This window comes from Gymnoscopelus braueri (genome assembly GCF_963280865.1).
Source record: "Gymnoscopelus braueri genome assembly, chromosome: 3".
NCBI lineage: Eukaryota > Metazoa > Chordata > Actinopteri > Myctophiformes > Myctophidae > Gymnoscopelus > Gymnoscopelus braueri.
This window is the reverse complement of record NC_137612.1, coordinates 2,543,172-2,561,259: the sequence shown is the minus strand read 5'-3', so window position 1 is coordinate 2,561,259 and position 18,088 is coordinate 2,543,172. Positions and strand designations below refer to the sequence as shown.

The following is an 18,088-nucleotide window of genomic DNA, read 5'->3' as shown; positions in this document are numbered from 1 at the left end:
AACTGTAGAGGAGCGATGACATTGGACACCCTTGTCTGACTGAGCGTTGTAGTGGAAACGTGTTTGTTAAAAAACCATTGCATTTTACCTGACTTATTGCATTTCTATACAACAGTTTGATCCAAGTTATTATTCTATTTCCAAATCCAAACCTCCCTAAAGTGCTGAAGAGAAAATTATGACTTACCCTGTCAAAAGCTTTATTTAAATCTATCCCCAAAACAATTCCTCCTTTATCATTTGTGTTCATGTGATGTATTAAATCCCTAACTGTCATTATTGTGTCACTAATGTCCCTACCTGGTATCCCATATGCCTGCGTTGGTGCTATGATTGTGTCTGCTACTTCCTTCATTCTATTGCTCAATACCTTTGCCAAAATTTTGTAGTCTGTATTTAGTAAGCTGATCGGTCTATAGTTTTCCAATTTAAGTTGGCTTCCTTTGTTCTTGTAAATTATTGTGATGATGCTGAGTGACATTGAGTGAGGCAGTTGTTGTGTCCTTTCAATATGCCGAAAAACTGTTTCTAAAATAGGTGCTAAGAAATCTATAAATTCCTTGTAAAATTCATAGGTCAGGCCATCAGAGCCTGGGCTCTTGTTGGCCTTTCCACTCATTATTGCTTTTATAATGTCCTCACCCCTTATGTCCTTATCACAAAATTCTACATTTTGGCTAGAAAGTTGTGTGGACACAGTATTTAGCACTCTCTCCATGCACTCCTCATCATTTTCCTCTCTTGTGTAGAGATCTGTATAAAAACCTTCAACCACATTGCAAATACCAATCAAATCAGTCACCCGGTCGCCATGTCATTTTCAAGTTCCTCTATATAGCTTTTTCCTTGCTTTTGTTTTTCCATTCCTAAGAAATAGGCTGTGTTCCTTTACCCCTCTACTAAATACTTGGCTTTACTTCTGATAATGGCACCATTACATTCTTCCGTCTCATACTTGTACATCATATTCCTTAGCTTTAATAGCCTATCTATCTTCCAATCAGAATCATTGTCCGCTCTCTCTAACTCACAATCTATCAGTTGTTTTATTTCTCTTTCCTTCCTCATTTTATGCTTGGCATATTTCATACTTATTTTCTTAATCCCTTCTTTCACCTCCTCCCACCACTGACCTACATCTTCTGTCATACTGGGACTGTCTATCATAGCTCTTAAATATTCTCTAATCCTATATTTATAATTATCATCTCTAAGTAAACTATTATTTAAACACCATACTCCCCCTCCCCTGTTTCTTTCCCCTACTCGTATTGACCCTGTGAGATTTGCATGGTCACTTATAGTATTAAAATGATATGTTAATTTATATATATATTGCATTATGTTACCTGCAACTAAACACAGATCTATTCTACTTTGCTTAAGTTCCCCCAACACTATCTGCCGACGGGAGAAATCCCTCTTATCAGGGTTCTCCCACCTCCATTTGTCTATCAAATTATATTTTTCATTCATATCCAATAACTTTTTCCTAGATGCATCTGGCCTGAACACAGTGTTCCTTGATGCATCGAGCCTATCCATCCACACATTCATATCCCCCAGAAAAAAACTATTTTCAGAACAGCAAGGCTTGAGACTTTCAAAAAATGAGACCCTGTCTTTCTCAACATTAGGTGCATAAACACAAAATAACTTAAACAAAACCTTTTGTAAAGAGAACTCAATCCCTATCACCCTCCCCTCTCCATCTGTATAACACTGTTTGATATTTTTAGCTGCATGTTTTCGAATTAATATTGCCACCCCTCTTGCATGTTCAGTCCCATTACTGTAGAAAAGGAGCCCTCCCCATAGTTTTTTGATTATGTCTATTGTTGTGTTATCCCAATAATAATAATAATAATAATAGTAATAATAATAATACATGCATCCACACACACATAACTGAGCGCATTTAACTAGTTTGGAGCTACGTTTAGCCTTAGATGCTTTTGCCCTATAGAGAGCACATATTCATTCTTTCCAAAGCAGAACATTGATTATTACCATTTAAGAGTGCAAGAGTGTTATATAACCCATTTATTTCACAAAATAACGTGTTGGCAAATTACCAATATTTGTATAAAGTTATACTGGTCTCAATTATGTCACTTTCAGCCCTGGTCTTCACTGACTGAAGTAGGGGTCACATGAATCACATTAGATTCACAGATTAGAGATTTTATGTATTTTCCCCACAAGTTATTTTCATTCAAATAAAATGTGATTGAACTTGCACTAATAATGACTTTAGTTGATATTTCACTATTTAAAATATAATATGTCTTAATTATTAATAAGTATAACTTGCAGATTGGCTATTTTCACAATTTAAATTGTTTTAAAATAATAATAAAAAAATAACATACAAGGTTTCCATCCGACAGCGACAATATATAGCCTATATGTGAGAATGTGCCATTTAGCGGCTGGAAATCAGTACAGAGCCAGGTACTAGGTTGCAACCAGACGGTGTATTTATTCACCAGAAAATACATACATGAACATGGACATCACAATAACTCTTCACCCTCAACAGACATCTCCTCAACTGTGGCAAGTGACAGCCTTTATGCTCAAATGAGCTAATGAGCCAGCTTGGACCATACCACTAGAAGGGGTGTTCTAACTCAGAGCATAACATAAATAAACATACAATACATAAATAAACACACCATAAATACTTAAATACCCTTAACCCCCACAAGTATATTAAAACTGACTGAACTACAAAATACTCTTTCCCCTCTACTACAACCATAAGCAACTCTAAAACACATCACAACCCCCCTCTACCATTCTGACTTGGTCCAGCCCGTTTTGTATATAATTTTTATTTTTCCATGCTTCCCCCCCTCTTTTTTTTTTGTACATATATTTTTTAAATGCTTTTTTTGTACATAGTGGTACTTTCTGTATTATCTGTATTTTCATGTTGATTTTTGAACTGTTTGGTTGCTACTATATATGTCTATTCCGTTGGACCCCAACGGAAACAAGTCCGCAAGGACAACACAACAGTCCGCAAGGACAAGTCCGCAAGGACAAGGACAACACAGTTACAGTGGACACGTGTTGTTTTACATTATTTTGCCTAATAAAATTTTCAATCAATCAATCAAAGCCCAATTACACTGGCAAACAGAACAGCCCACTTTGGTACATGTTAAGCTTTCAATCATTACTCAGCATTACCCATATTGCACCTCTCACACATTCCACTTAGTCTCTATTGCACTCATATTACACCAATTGCACTTGCCAGATATCAACAAACATGTTGTCTCCATAGGTGGACTAGTTAGCTGAGTGGCCAGCTCAGCTGGACAGGACACAACTCAAATGTTAAGTTAAATGTAATCAACAATAAAATGACTGCATTCCTTTCTGTGCAAACTACAATGTGCAAATTACACCGTGCAAATACTAAAGTGATAGTAACAGAGGTCATCTCTGTTACACTATATATGGTTCTGTATCAGTATATGAGTCTGTTTTAGCAGATTTCATTCTAATTGGCTAATATGACTGCCTATGAATTTCATGGCCTGGGTAGGTAAACCTGGCCTGGCGGAGATATGCCCTGTTGCGCACAGCAGAACAACAGATGAAAGCAATGAACTTAAACGAGGACTGGCCTGCGCAGCAAAAACGTCTCAAACTATGTCAAACTGTCACTTTCTAGTTGCTGAAATAAACTTTCCATTTAGATCATTGTTGACAAACGAACAGAACATGATGTTGTTTGCAAAATGATTATTTCTTGTCCATTTGTTTGTGAGGTGAGATCACAGCTTCTCTCTACTTTTGTGTGATATTGATAGCATACAACTTTAAATTTGTTTGCAGTTAATTCCTATTGCTTACTGGATATTAAGAATTTGGGGATTTCGCTGTATTTTGTCAAATGTATCGCTGTTGATCAAGACAAAATAAGCGTCGGGTTTTTGCGATTAGATGTGCAGTGCACACTGCGCTGCCAGCCACTGACAACCAATGTAATACCTTTACTAGTTACCCAACACTGCTTTTGCAAATATATATATATATTTCTAATTGGTCCAAAATATTGTATTCATGAAACCACCTGCTAACCAGCTGTCAGCATTCGGCAAAAACATGTTTATAGGTGGGAATATGTGACCATTCCTCTCTATTACAAAACTAGACTAATTGGACCCAGAAGTGTTGTTTTTCTATTTACTTTTAATATTGAAATGTAATCTATAGGCCTATTGTATGAAAATAAACTTTTCAACTAAGAGTTGAGTGTTGAACAAACGACACAATGTCATAAATGAGTGTCCTATAGTCTTACTCAGCAGCCGCACCGAGGCACCGCCGTAGCGTCGGATATTACCCGATGTTTGCTTTCTAAGCTTGATCTAGCCTTTGATTGCCTTTCAATATAACCATATTTGATAGACATAGGTATCACCTACATGTTACTGATTATAGGGAATGTTATATTATTGTAATCCGTTGTTTATTTCCTGAGCAATGGAATTATGTTGCGGTGAAAACTCTTTCTGAGACACTTGGACACTATACCGATGTTGGCTCCATAAGCTGTAGCCTTTGATTTCCTTTGAATAAAACCATATTTGATCAAGGAATTGACACTCTCACTTCTGGTGATCATAGGAAAATTAGAATCACAGATTTTCAGAGAGAGAGAGAGAGAGAGAGAGCGAGAGCGAGAGAGAGAGAGAGAGACAGATTCTGCGCCCGGCCCGACAGCTACTGTATATAAGGATCTCGTTCCCACACTTTATTATGATGTGGGAACATCTTAGGATCTTGAGCGCTCAAGTTAATAAGACGTTAGAACGAGATAAGGATCTCGAGCGCACGAGATAAGGATCTCGTTCCCACACTTTATTATGATGTGGGAACATCTTAGGATCTCGAGCGCTCAAGTTAATAAGATGTTAGAACGACATATATGTCGTTAGAACGAGATAAAAAAAATCTGCACCATGGCCCTTTAGGGGCTCCGTAATAAAGTCAGTAATGCAGTGGTATGTTTTTAAACACATAATTGGTCTATAAAGTCAGTAATGCAGTGGTATGTTTTTAAACACATAATTGGTCTATAAAATCAGTAATGCAGTGGTATGTTTTTAAACACATAATTGGTCTATAAAGTCAGTAATACAGTGGTATGTTTTTAAACACATAATTGGTCTATAAAGTCAGTAATACAGTGGTATGTTTTTAAACACATAATTGGTCTATAAAGTCAGTAATACAGCAGTGGTATGTTTTTAAACACATAATTGGTCTATAAAGTCAGTAATACAGTGGTATGTTTTTAAACACATAATTGGTCTATAAAGTCAGTAATACAGTGGTATGTTTTTAAACACATAATTGGTCTATAAAGTCAGTAATACAGTGGTATGTTTTTAAACACATAATTGGTCTATAAAGTCAGTAATACAGTGGTATGTTTTTAAACACATAATTGGTCTATAAAGTCAGTAATGCAGTGGTATGTTTTTAAACACATAATTGGTCTATAAAGTCAGTAATGCAGTGGTATGTTTTTAAGGACAGACAGAAGGAGAACGGTGGGTACAGCAGTGATTGGTAAATGACTTCAAGGTCAAAGTCGATGACACAATCATCACTAGCAAAGAAGAGATTACCTATTTGGGATGTATTCTTGACAAATACCTGTCAGGTGAAAGTATGGCAACAAAGGTGGTCAAAGGAGTAAACCAGAGAACCAGATTTATGGGCAGAGTTTCCTCTTTTGTCAACCCTCAGGCCCTCAGGACCCTCTCAGGGGCCCTGATTCAGCCCCTTTTTGACTATGCTAGCTCCTCTTGGTACTCCAACACCTCAGTGTCACTGCAGACTAAGCTTCAAACCTCCCAAAACAAACCGATCCGACTACTTCTCGGACTGGGGCCCATGACCCACCTCTCTCCCACTCACTTTGCCAGCCTAGGCTGGCTCAGGGTGGAAGACAGGGTTAAACAACAAAAAATGGGCCTGGTCTTCAAAATTGTAAATGCAGATTTGCCCGATATGCCCCCTATACCCGCATATCTGTATAAATACCTCGAAAAAGTTAGTGACACCCACAGCCACGAAACTAGAGGGAGCGTAAACAACAATCTGGTACCACCCACCCATAAAACAAACATGGGCAAATTCTCCTTCTATAGCACAGCCACCAAGGAATGGAATAGTCTAACCCCATCCCTCAAAAAATGCAGTTCGCTGGGCTCATTCAAAACAGCCCTAAAAACCCATCTTTCTGGAGGCCGAAAGAGGAGCTAGTACCAGTTTCCCTGTAGACAGACGACCCCCCCCCCCTCTTTTTGTGCATATTTTGTATTTCCTCATGCTTTTTTTGTATATAATTTTTATTTTTCCATGCTTCCCCCCCCCTTTTTTTTTTACATATATTTTTTAAATGCTTTTTTTGTACATAGTGGTATTTTTTCTGTATTATCTGTATTTTCATGTTGATTTTTGAACTGTTTGGTTGCTACTATATATGTCTATGAAATTAACTCAAGGACCCCAACGGAAACAAGTCCGCAAGGACTTTTTTGGCCGGACCTTTTAGACAAAAGCATTATAAATGTAACTGTGTTGTTTTACATTCTTTTGCCTAATAAAAATTTCAATCAAAATCAATTGACAGAGCGCTGTGTGTCTGTGAGGACTTTCTACACAGTCTGGAACACGGTGACATCGACGTCACCGTGGACACGCCCCCCTCTATGACAGAGCAGCAGTGGGCGGAGTTTCTCCACCAATACTACCTGGTTGTACAGTGAGTCTATATATAATTATGTATATTTCTGGTTTGTAGTTATTATTTTAGTTTACCTGATGGTCAGGGGTCATCACCATGCCGGCAAGCTTGTGTTATTTGTGTGTGTGTGTGTGTGTGTGTGTGTGTGTGTGTGTGTGTGTGTGTGTGTGTGTGTGTGTGTGTGTGTGTGTGTGTGTGTGTGTGTGTGTGTGTTAAAGGTGTACAGATAAAAGGTGGTGTATCAGGTGGAGTTTTGGTGGAGCGCTGCAGGGCGGTGTTGTCCAGACTGAAGGAGGCGTGTCCACAGCTGGATACAGACGGACTGGACAACATCTGGATCATTAAACCCGGGGCCATGTCCCGGGGGAGAGGTGACGGAGCACTTTACATACATAGAGTATCCAGGTCCTGATGTCACTCAACATAAAAAAAACCTTTGGAAAATGCCGTGGTAGGCACTTTTTAGGAAAATGTCATTGTGCTGAATCCATTTCATGCCGAGTGCTACGAGTCATTGTTTCATCATAAATGTTGTGTTCTTCTTGTCAGAACATCATCATGTGTTCTTCTTGTCAGAACATCATCATGTGTTCTTCTTGTCAGAACAGGCATCATGTGCCTGAATCATCTGGAGGAGATCCTCAGGCTGGTGGACAGCGACCCGGCTCTGATCAAGGACAGTAAGTGGGTGGTCCAGAAGTACATACATCGAGCGGCCGCTGCTCGTCCACGATACCAAGTTCGACGTCCGCCAGTGGTTCCTGGTGACCGACTGGAACCCGCTGACCGTCTGGTTCTACAGAGAGTGTTACCTGAGGTTCTCCACCCAGCCCTACTCCACCAAGACCATGGACAGGTCAGTCAGTCTCCACCCTAACCCTAGAAGACCATGGACAGATCAGTCAGTCTCCACCCTAACCCTAGAAGACCATGGACAGGTCAGTCAGTCTCCACCCTAACCCTATGAGACCATGGACAGGTCAGTTATAGTCTCCATCCTAACCCTAGAAGACCATGGATAGGTCAGTTATAGTCTCCACCCTAACCCTAGAAGACCATCGATAGGTCAGTTATAGTCTCCACCCTAACCCTAGAAGACCATGGACAGGTCAGTTATAGTCTCCATCCTAACCCTAGAAGACCATGGATAGGTCAGTTATAGTCTCCATCCTAACCCTAGAAGACCATGGATAGGTCAGTTATAGTCTCCATCCTAACCCTATGAGACCATGGACAGGTCAGTTATAGTCTCCATCCTAACCCTAGAAGACCATGGACAGGTCAGTCAGTCTCCATCCTAACCCTAGAAGACCATGGATAGGTCAGTTATAGTCTCCACCCTAACCCTATGAGACCATGGACAGGTCAGTTATAGTCTCCATCCTAACCCTAGAAGACCATGGATAGGTCAGTTATAGTCTCCATCCTAACCCTAGAAGACCATGGACAGGTCAGTTATAGTCTCCACCCTAACCCTAGAAGACCATGGATAGGTCAGTTATAGTCTCCACCCTAACCCTAGAAGACCATGGACAGGTCAGTTATAGTCTCCATCCTAACCCTAGAAGACCATGGATAGGTCAGTCAGTCAGTCTCCATCCTAACCCTATGAGACCATGGACAGGTCAGTTATAGTCTCCATCCTAACCCTATGAGACCATGGACAGGTCAGTTATAGTCTCCATCCTAACCCTAGAAGACCATGGACAGGTCAGTCAGTCAGTACTGTACAGTACATTTACATTCATATTTCACTTTCAAACAGGTCAGGGGTCATTGTAACGTCTACTCTACGACAGCTTTTAAGTTGTTTGATTCATTATTTAGATGTTCGATATTAATTTTATCAGACAGTCCTATACAAACCTAACCTGACTCCCCCCCCCCCCCCCCCCCCCCCCAGATGGGGGCAGTATTGACTTCACTGGTACAGAATACAGCTTCCATCTGGGATCGCTCAGAGAGTGAGGCTACTCCGCAGAGCGGCGTGTGGGAACCAATCAGCGGCTGCTAGGGGCGGGATCTTTGAGACCGGATGTGACGCCATCGAGAAGCGCCTATTGCGTTGTAGTTCTTTCATGATTCCTCATGGTTGAATAGGATACAAAAGAACTACTGCTGGCGCAGCTACTATACATCATAGACGCGTCAATATGATTGGTTGATAGGCGGTGATAGACAGACGGTCCATCCAATCAACTGCCAAGTAGCGTGAAAAAAAAGGGACTGCCCCTTCATGGATTGTGCTACCAAGGTCCCAGATGGAAGTAGCCTGTGAAACAAATGTGACGTTAGCTTGTTCCATCTGGAGGAGTCGGGTTAATACAAACCCATTGTAACTTCAAACTCCATTTTAACCTTGATAGATTCATCTTGGTTCTGGTGACTGATATTATCCTTCTAATAAATGAGAGGCGTGTTTTTTCTATTTCTTCTGAAAATGCATTCTGTAATTTTCAAATGTCTTTTCAAATGACATGAAACCAACATGACGAAAAAAAACATTTTTGGATGTTTGGATAACGACTGCTCCTCTCATCTGGTTGCAGTTCGGTGCACCTGTGCAACAACTCCATCCAGAAGCACTTCACGCCGTCCAGCCGGCGCCACCCGGGCGTCCCCGGGGACAACATGTGGTCCTGCGGCGACTTCTGCGCCTTCCTGCGGCGCCAGGGCCTGGGCGGGGCCGAGGAGTGGGCCGGCGTGGTGGTCCCGGGCATGCGGCGGGCCGTGGTCCACGCCCTGCAGACGGCCCAGGACGCCGTGGAGGGGCGCAGGGCGAGCTTCGAGCTGTACGGGAAGCAACGTTACTTTAGAGCGACTGAAAACTATGACCATTCATTTTTTTGTCCGACTACCTTTTTTCACTGACGAAAACTAAATAAAAACTAAATAAAAACTAAATAAAAACTAAATAAAAACTAAATAAAAACTAAATAAAAACTAAATAAAAACTAAATAAAAACTAAGCTATGATGACTAAAGCTATGACTAAATATAATGACAATTTCGTCAGTTTCTGATAATTATGGACCCACGCAGTGTCTGTGACGCGTTGAGCGCTTGTAGATCTGGTCAGAGCTTGTCGATCTGCTGTGAGCTTGTAGATCTGCTGGTCTACAAATCAGGCATTACGACGCCATCAAGGCACCGGCACAATACTTTTTTGTCGGTCCATTTAGACCCGAGGCCCATTCTAAAAACGCCTTCTAAAGTTTTCTGAAAAACTTCAAATATTTATTCAAAAATTACAACAGAATGATGTTGCTATATCCTGTACATAACAACAACAACCCCAAAAGGGGGTTCCAGTCCTGAAAGGTAGAGTTACAAATAGGGGTTCCCGCCCAAAATGGGTTAACTGTAGATTTAGTGGACTAAAATCTTATGATATTTAGTGGACTAAAATCTTATGATATTTAGTGGACTAAAATCTTATGATATTTAGTGGACTAAAACTAGACTAAAACATTTCAGATGTACTAAAATGTGAATCAAACTAAATGTAATTGTATTCAAAAGACAAATGACTAGTAACTAAATGAAGATGAACTCAGGTACGGAGCAGACTTCATGCTGGGCCGGGACCTGAGGCCCTGCTGGCTGCTGGAGATCAACGCCAGTCCCACCATGGGCACGTCCACCGCCGTGACGGCCCGCCTCTGCCCCGCCGTGCAGCTGGACACGCTGGCCCCGGGCGGACCCTGGCGCCCGCGCGGGGGGCTTTGAACTCATCTATAAGCAGGTTAAGAAGCCAGTGGTTCTCAAACCTTTTTGTTATCAAAGGACAAACCAAATTATATGAATTTGACTGCGTACCCCCCCCCCCCCCGCCCCCATCTCAAAACTATTTTCTGCCAGGGACTTCCAGAAGCAAAAGATTTGAGTTAAAGATTTTCGCTTTAAAGGATCTACACCATGAATTAAAAAAAATAAAAAAATATTTAATATCATATTGTTTATGTCCGTCAAACGTTTTTCAAAAGGTTTGAGCCTAAATCAAGCCTCAGATATACTCATTCCAACTAACTTCTCTCTGGCTTATAAAGCACTTTCACCTGCAATACCACATTGTCCTGTTTGGCACGGGGCGCTATTGAGCCAGTTTGTATGCATGTTATCTCCTGGTTTAGTGTGGAAAAAGTAAAAAAAAGTAAAAAAAGAAAAATTAAACATTTAAAAGTAATTTAGTCCTCTTATGTTACACAACTGACAGACAGCGTTATTTGTATGTCAATAGTTTATTAGTTTATTAGGATCCCCATTAGCTGGTGCATACGTACAGCTAATCTTCCTGGGGTCCACAAATAACATAAAACATGACATTCGACAGTACATTACAGGACACGGCGTCAAATTTTCCTTCAGACAGTGACTTTCATATCAATCATCACATACAGCTTATTTTCTGATTCCCCATTTCCTTGGAAAGAAAAATAAAAAATAATAATAATAGTAATTTTACAAAATGTCTCCCTTCGCTTCTTTTAAAGTAAAAACAAACTAAACAAATACAATCCTAATCATAACTGTGAAAGGATGCGTGTGTTGCTGTGTTAATAGTTATACAGTATATTGTTATAAACTTTTGGGGTAAAATGATTAAGAAATATATTGTTTTGGTTACGAAAAACTTGTGTGTCACAAATGACACACAGTATGTCATTATGTTAGCAAGGAATCTGACCATATGTGAAAAGCTAAATATTTTTGCTGCATGAAATATAATATATGGTGTGCGTGTGGTGTGCGGTGTGCCCAAAATCTCTTCTGCCCGGTTCTCCTCAGTGGCTGGAGCAATTGATCTGCATTTGCTCACAGCCATAGACCATTACCATGTGCACGGAACACCGAAGCCCGTTTTTTGCTTTCCCCAAATGTCAGCTGTTTATTAGCGTTTTTGTGTTCACTGCCTCCCGAGTTGCCAAATCATGTGCGTGAAATAAGCGTGGGTGCTCATACCCCCCCCACGGGTACAGTCTAGTATATATAATAGATAATACTTAAGTGGTTAATCAATGCAAGACAAGTCAAATAAAGTGTGTGCCTGCGTGCGTGCGTGCGTATGTGTACTGTCCTATCACCACCCAGGCAGCGGTGGAGGTTCCTCAGTACATGGGGGTCAACCTGCTGGTGGAGGGAGCCCCCATCAGACGCTGTAGACCCCCTTCCACCTCCACCTCCACCACCAGGCCCGCCATCAGTGCCCAGCTCTCCTCTGACCCGCTGCCTTCTTCCCAAGACTCAGAGAACGAGCCTGAAAACCCCTCCAGTTACAAGGTTTGTACCAGTGCTGAACCTCATGTCCTTCACCTGCTGCTATCTGTACTTATCTTTACGTTACTTTACACCACTGATGCACAGTATAACCATAAACAATACTTTACACCACCGATGCACAGTATAACCATAAACAATCTGTTTATGTATAAAGGAGAACCAATTAGAGGACCGGGGGGTGAAGAGCCAATCAGAGGTTGAATAAGAGGCAGCTGTGGTCGGCGACCTCTCCTCCTGAGAGAGAACGAGCCTCTCCTCCTGAGAGAGAACGAGCCTCTCTCCTCCTGAGAGAGAACGAGCCTCTCCTCCTGAGAGAGAACGAGCCTCTCCTCCTGAGAGAGAACGAGCCTCTCCTCCTGAGAGAGAACGAGCCTCTACTCCTGAGAGAGAACGAGCCTCTACTCCTGAGAGAGAACGAGCCTCTCCACCTGAGAGAGAACGAGCCTCTCCACCTGAGAGAGAACGAGCCTCTCCTCCTTAGAGAGAACGAGCCTCTCCTCCTGAGAGAGAACGAGCCTCTCTCCTCCTGAAAGAGAACGAGCCTCTCCTCCTGAGAGAGAACGAGCCCCTCCTCCTGAGAGAGAACGAGCCTCTCTCCTCCTGAGAGAGAACGAGCGCGGCCGACGGCTTCACGGAAAACCTGCTTTTCTCCTTCTTCTCCCTCCGCCGGCAGCAAGCCCTACCGCAGGCTGTGGTCGTCCTCCGAGCGGCAGCAGCGCCCCCCTGTGGCCGGGCCCCAGATGAAGAAAGCCCGGCGTCTAGGGGGGTTGAGTCTTAGCGGAGGAGGGGGAGGGGGCAGGAACGGGGCGGGGCATCCGCTGGTTCTCAGGACCCTGTCGTATTCCCTCAGCCCGCCGTACGGCGTGTCGGACTCCAGAACCCGAACCCAGACGGTCTCAGGCGGAGCACGGAGCTCCAGGAGGCCTCCTCCTCCTCCTCCTCCTCCTCCTCCTCCTCCTCCTCCTCCTCCTCCTCCTCGCCTTCTCCTTCCCAAGGCGGCGGCGGCTATGGACCAACCGCCACAGCGGAGGAGGGGGTCTCTTCTTCTTCTTCCTCCTCCCCAGGGCTTTATTCCCTCGCCGTTCGGCCCCCTCCCTGCCTTGGAGGTTATCAGCCTACGCCCCCCCCCCCCCCCCACCTCAGCCTCTACTCAGGTGGGTCACGGCCCCCCTCCACAGGCACCGGGTGTTTTTCCCCCACTTCCCCCACAGGGGGCAGCAGAGCCTGGCTGAGCAGAGATGTGACGGCGGCTCCACGGAACACAAACACTCGTGATGTTTGGACACCATCAAATGGACATTAAGACGCTCCAAGAAGGAAGGCGAACAAAAATATGTTTTACTCTTTACCTGTACACAAGATGTAACAATAAAGCACAACCTTGAACCTTGAACTTCAGCGTAATGTACAACGAAAAATGGTAAAAGATAAACCTGTCCCTAAAGAAAGCCATGCTGTGCCTTGTTGACATGTCTCACCAGCAGGTGGCAGTGTAGGACCAGTGATCTAAACCAGTGGTTCTCAAACTTTTTCATGTCAAGGACCTCCAAATTGGGGGCGCGGTGGCGCAGTCGGTATCACTGTCGCCTCACAGCTAGAAGGTCCTGGGTTCGATGCTCTCCGGGGACGTGTCGTGGAGGCCAAACGGGGTAGGACGACGTGTGGTCAGTAATCTTTTCACGCGCAAGGTACGGCACGGTACAGTGCATGCGCGGCGTGCACACTACCCCCGTAGATTCACGAGCCAAGTACCCAAATGGCTACTTTGCATAACAGGTTTACAAGTGAGTGTGAAAATGTTTCCTCAGATTCCTCACACCTCGCATCGCATCTATAGTCCACACGGTAAGCAACACAGCATGTTGGCTTCAGTAGGGCTGCTGTTAGTATCATATCTGCACGCAACAATGCATCAGCCACCGTCAAAGAAGAGAAAGATACTCGTTCAAAACACACTTTTTGTTTCAGCTCTATAATTCATGGCATTCCTTGAATTTGTATTAGTTTAAAAAGACTAAAACTAAGCTAAAAAACATTTCCTATACAAACATGTTTCCTAATTTAAGGTAAAATACAATGCGTGCGGTGTGCGTGTGCCGTGCACGCGCGTGCATGTGACGTCATTAAAATACCGTCCTGCCAGTAAAAAAATCACCGGGACACCGCTGATCAGCGCCCATATCCTAGGTGTTTATTTTTTACACCTAGTAGTTAACTCATTCAGTGCCATTGACGTCGCCGACGTCACGTCAAAATCTGACCCCTGATCATTACTGAAAGTATACTGAAAACAATAAAAAGACCGGTCACTTTGTCATACAAGAGTGTCGCACAAAAAATAGTGAGCTTGTAGATCTGCCACACACACACACACACACACACACACACACACACACAGACACACACACACACACGCACACTGTCTGTCTCTTATATGTCATCATGATTTGTGTGCATGGGGTTCTCATCTTAAACAAGCTTAGTGCTTAATGAGAGTTCCAGTTTAGTAGACCTTGTATTGTGAATTTGTACTTCCATGTACTGTTATACATAACAGTACATGACAGTACGTGTACTGTCATGTACTGTTCACATGTCTTACTAAATAAAGTACATCAATCACACGCACGCACGCACACACACACACACACACACACACACACACCATACACACACACAGAGCACACCATAGCACTGAGACGGCATTGGTGAAGGTCACAAATGACCTCCTGATTGCATCCGATAACAACCTTCTCTCTGTACTGGTTTTGTTGGACCTCAGTGCTGCATTTGATACTATCGATCACCATATTTTGTTACAGAGGCTAGAGCATTTGGTTGGCATTAAGGGTGCTGCATTGAACTGGTTTGAGTCCTATCTGTCTGACAGATTTCAATTTGTAAACGTTAACGACACACCCTCATTACGCGAAAAGGTTAAATACGGAGTCCCACAAGGCTCTGTACTTGGACCAATACTATTTACTCTATATATGCTTCCTTTAGGTGAGATAATTAGGAAACACTCTATAAATTTCCACTGTTATGCAGATGATACACAATTATATCTATCGATGAAGCCAGATGAAACAGATCAAGTGGCTAAACTTCAAGCATGTCTTATAGACATCAAGAGTTGGATGACCCGTAATTACCTACTCCTCAACTCGGACAAAACTGAAGTTATTGTACTTGGCCCTAAGCACCTCAGAGATAAACTAGCCGATAAGAATTTTAACCTAGATGGTATTACCTTGACCTCCAGGGCCACTGTAAAGAATCTGGGAGTCACGTTTGACCAAGATATGTCCTTTCAGTCCCACATAAAACAAATTTCAAGAAATGCCTTTTTTCACCTGCGTAATATTGCAAAAGTTAGGCACATTCTGTCCCAAAATGATGCAGAAAAACTTGTCCACGCATTTGTTACCTCTAGGCTGGACTATTGCAACGCTTTATTATCAGGCTGCCCAAGTAATTCCCTAAAAAGCCTGCAGCTAGTCCAAAATGCCGCTGCGCGCATACTGACAGGAACCAGAAGAAGAGATCATATCACTCCTTCATTGGCCTCGTTGCACTGGCTCCCGGTTAAATACAGAATAGAGTTTAAAGTTCTCCTCCTCACATACAAGGCTCTCAATGGACAGGCACCAGTATATCTCAAAGAACTCATCGAGCCCTATAAACCAGCCAGAACACCATTGCGTCCACAGTATGAAAAAATGCTTACAGCTCCAAGAAACCCCAAAAAAATTAGAACAGGAGGTAGAGCATTTAAGTTTCAGGCACCTCAGCTGTGGAACCTTCTCCCAGTCTCAGTCCGTGAAGCAGACACACTCTGTAAATTTAAGACTAGACTAAAAACCTTTCTCTATGCTAAAGCCTATAGCCAAAGTGTATAGACTCAGTCACCCTATAGTCATCCTCTCCCCCCCCCTCCCCACCCCCCCCTCTTTTCCTCTCTCCTCTCGTCCTCTCTTTTCTCGTCCTCCCTTTGGTTGTGTGGGTTTGTGTCCCATTGGTACAATCGTAATTAACCCTGTACGGATTCACGCTCTAGTAAGGCCTGCCACTAATTGTACAACCGGGGACCTGCTCCCCGGAGTTTCTTTTATTTCCCACGTCGCAGGTCCATGGACCCCCAGCTGCGGCTCAACACTGTGACTGCGGACCGGGCCTCTCCATGGAGCACGACCGTGGATTTCTACTACATTACACTATACCACTACACTATACTGTATATTATCTTAACATTCTTTTATTATACCATTATATACTGCATACACACTATTGCTGTACTATATTATATTATCATATACTATCTTACACTATTATATTTGCTGCTAGTGTTATTGTTACTACTTGCACTGTATCTCTTTCTGTCTCTCCTCTGTCTGTCTGTCTCTCCCTCTCTCTCTCTCTTCTTTCCCCCAACACGGTCGAGGCAGAAGGCCGCCACCCTAGAGCCTAGGGTCTGCCTGACGTTTCTTCCAGTTAAGAGGGAGTTTTTCGTTGCCACTGTCGCAAAATTGCTTGCTCAGGGTGGGATGTCGGGTCTCTTCTCTTCTCTACATGTAAAGTGTCTTGAGACAACTTGTTGTGATTTGACACTTTAATAAAATTGAATTGAATTGAATTGACACACACACACACACACACACACACACACACACACACACACACACACACACACACACACACACACACACAGACACAGATACACACTAGTCAGATTTGAGCTGTTTTAGGGGATTTCCCCAGACAGAAAGTCAGCAATAGGTACAGAAAGCTTCAAGGGGATTTCCAGAGAGACACATTTGCCTCTACCTCTGTTCTTACAGTGTCTCATAAGTGAGCATAACAATTCAGCAAAACAAGTATAATGTATTTGATCAGAAATTACATACGTATAAAGAATATGAGTAAATTATTAATAACATCAAGAAAATCAAATGATTCATGCTTGCATGTGTGCATGTGACCTCTGGTCACATCTCATACATATAAAGTAAATGGAGGTTTAATGAGTGAGCCACTACTGTGTGTGTGTGTGTGTGTGTGTGTGTGTGTGTGTGTGTGTGTGTGTGTGTGTGTGTGTGTGTGTGTGTGTGTGTGTGTGTGTGTGTGTGTGTGTGTGTGTGTGTGTGTGTGTGTGGCCACATACACACAACAAGAACAGGTCATTAGTGCATCAATGTACGTATATAGAGGTACATTATGATAATATATTACATTTTATAAATGATGTTGTGACGTAGTGTTTACTGTATGTGATGCAGTGTTTACTGTAAGTCGTGTTGGAATTTCCATGTCAGGTTGAAGACTTATTAATAACAGCTTCCTGTCAGAATGTGTGTGAAAACATTAACCGTAACCACACACACACACACACACACACACACACACACAACCTGATGAAGAGATAAGCATGTAGGGGAGACTTGACGCGTCAAAAACACAGACGTCAAAGACAGCACTTCTTGTTGAGTGTCAGTTCAGTTCAGACTCCAGTCAGTTCAGGTCAGTCTTCAGTCAGTCCAGGTCAGACTTCAGTCAGTCCAGTTCAGTCTCCAGTCAGTCCAGGTCAGTCTTAGGTCAGTCCAGTTCCGACTCCAGTCAGTCCAGGTCAGTCTTCAGTCAGTCCAGTTCCGACTCCAGTCAGTCCAGGTCAGTCTTCAGTCAGTCCAGTTCCGACTCCAGTCAGTCCAGTTCAGTCTCCAGTCAGTCCAGGTCAGTCTCCAGTCAGTCCAGTTCCGACTCCAGTCAGTCCAGTTCAGTCTCCAGTCAGTCCAGTTCAGTCTCCAGTCAGTCCAGTTCCGACTCCAGTCAGTCCAGTTCAGTCTCCAGTCAGTCCAGTTCAGTCTCCAGTCAGTCCAGGTCAGTCTTCAGTCAGTCCAGTTCAGTCTCCAGTCAGTCCAGGTCAGTCTTCAGTCAGTCCAGTTCAGTCTCCAGTCAGTCCAGTTCAGTCTCCAGTCAGTCCAGGTCAGTCCTCAGTCAGTCCAGTTCCGACTGCAGTCAGTCCAGTTCCGA

The 18,088-nt window shown here is 43.1% G+C and overlaps 1 pseudogene across 1 annotated transcript; it reads left to right on the top strand.

Annotated features, from left to right (window-relative positions):
• The first annotated feature begins 6,656 nt into the window (after positions 1-6,656).
• Positions 6,657-13,333, top strand: LOC308082961 (tubulin monoglycylase TTLL3-like; annotated as a pseudogene). Its single transcript has 8 exons — positions 6,657-6,791; positions 7,005-7,149; positions 7,387-7,634; positions 9,328-9,570; positions 10,336-10,523; positions 11,870-12,058; positions 12,736-12,980; positions 13,270-13,333. The product of its transcript is annotated as a tubulin monoglycylase TTLL3-like (transcript).
• Positions 13,334-18,088: the final 4,755 nt, after the last annotated feature.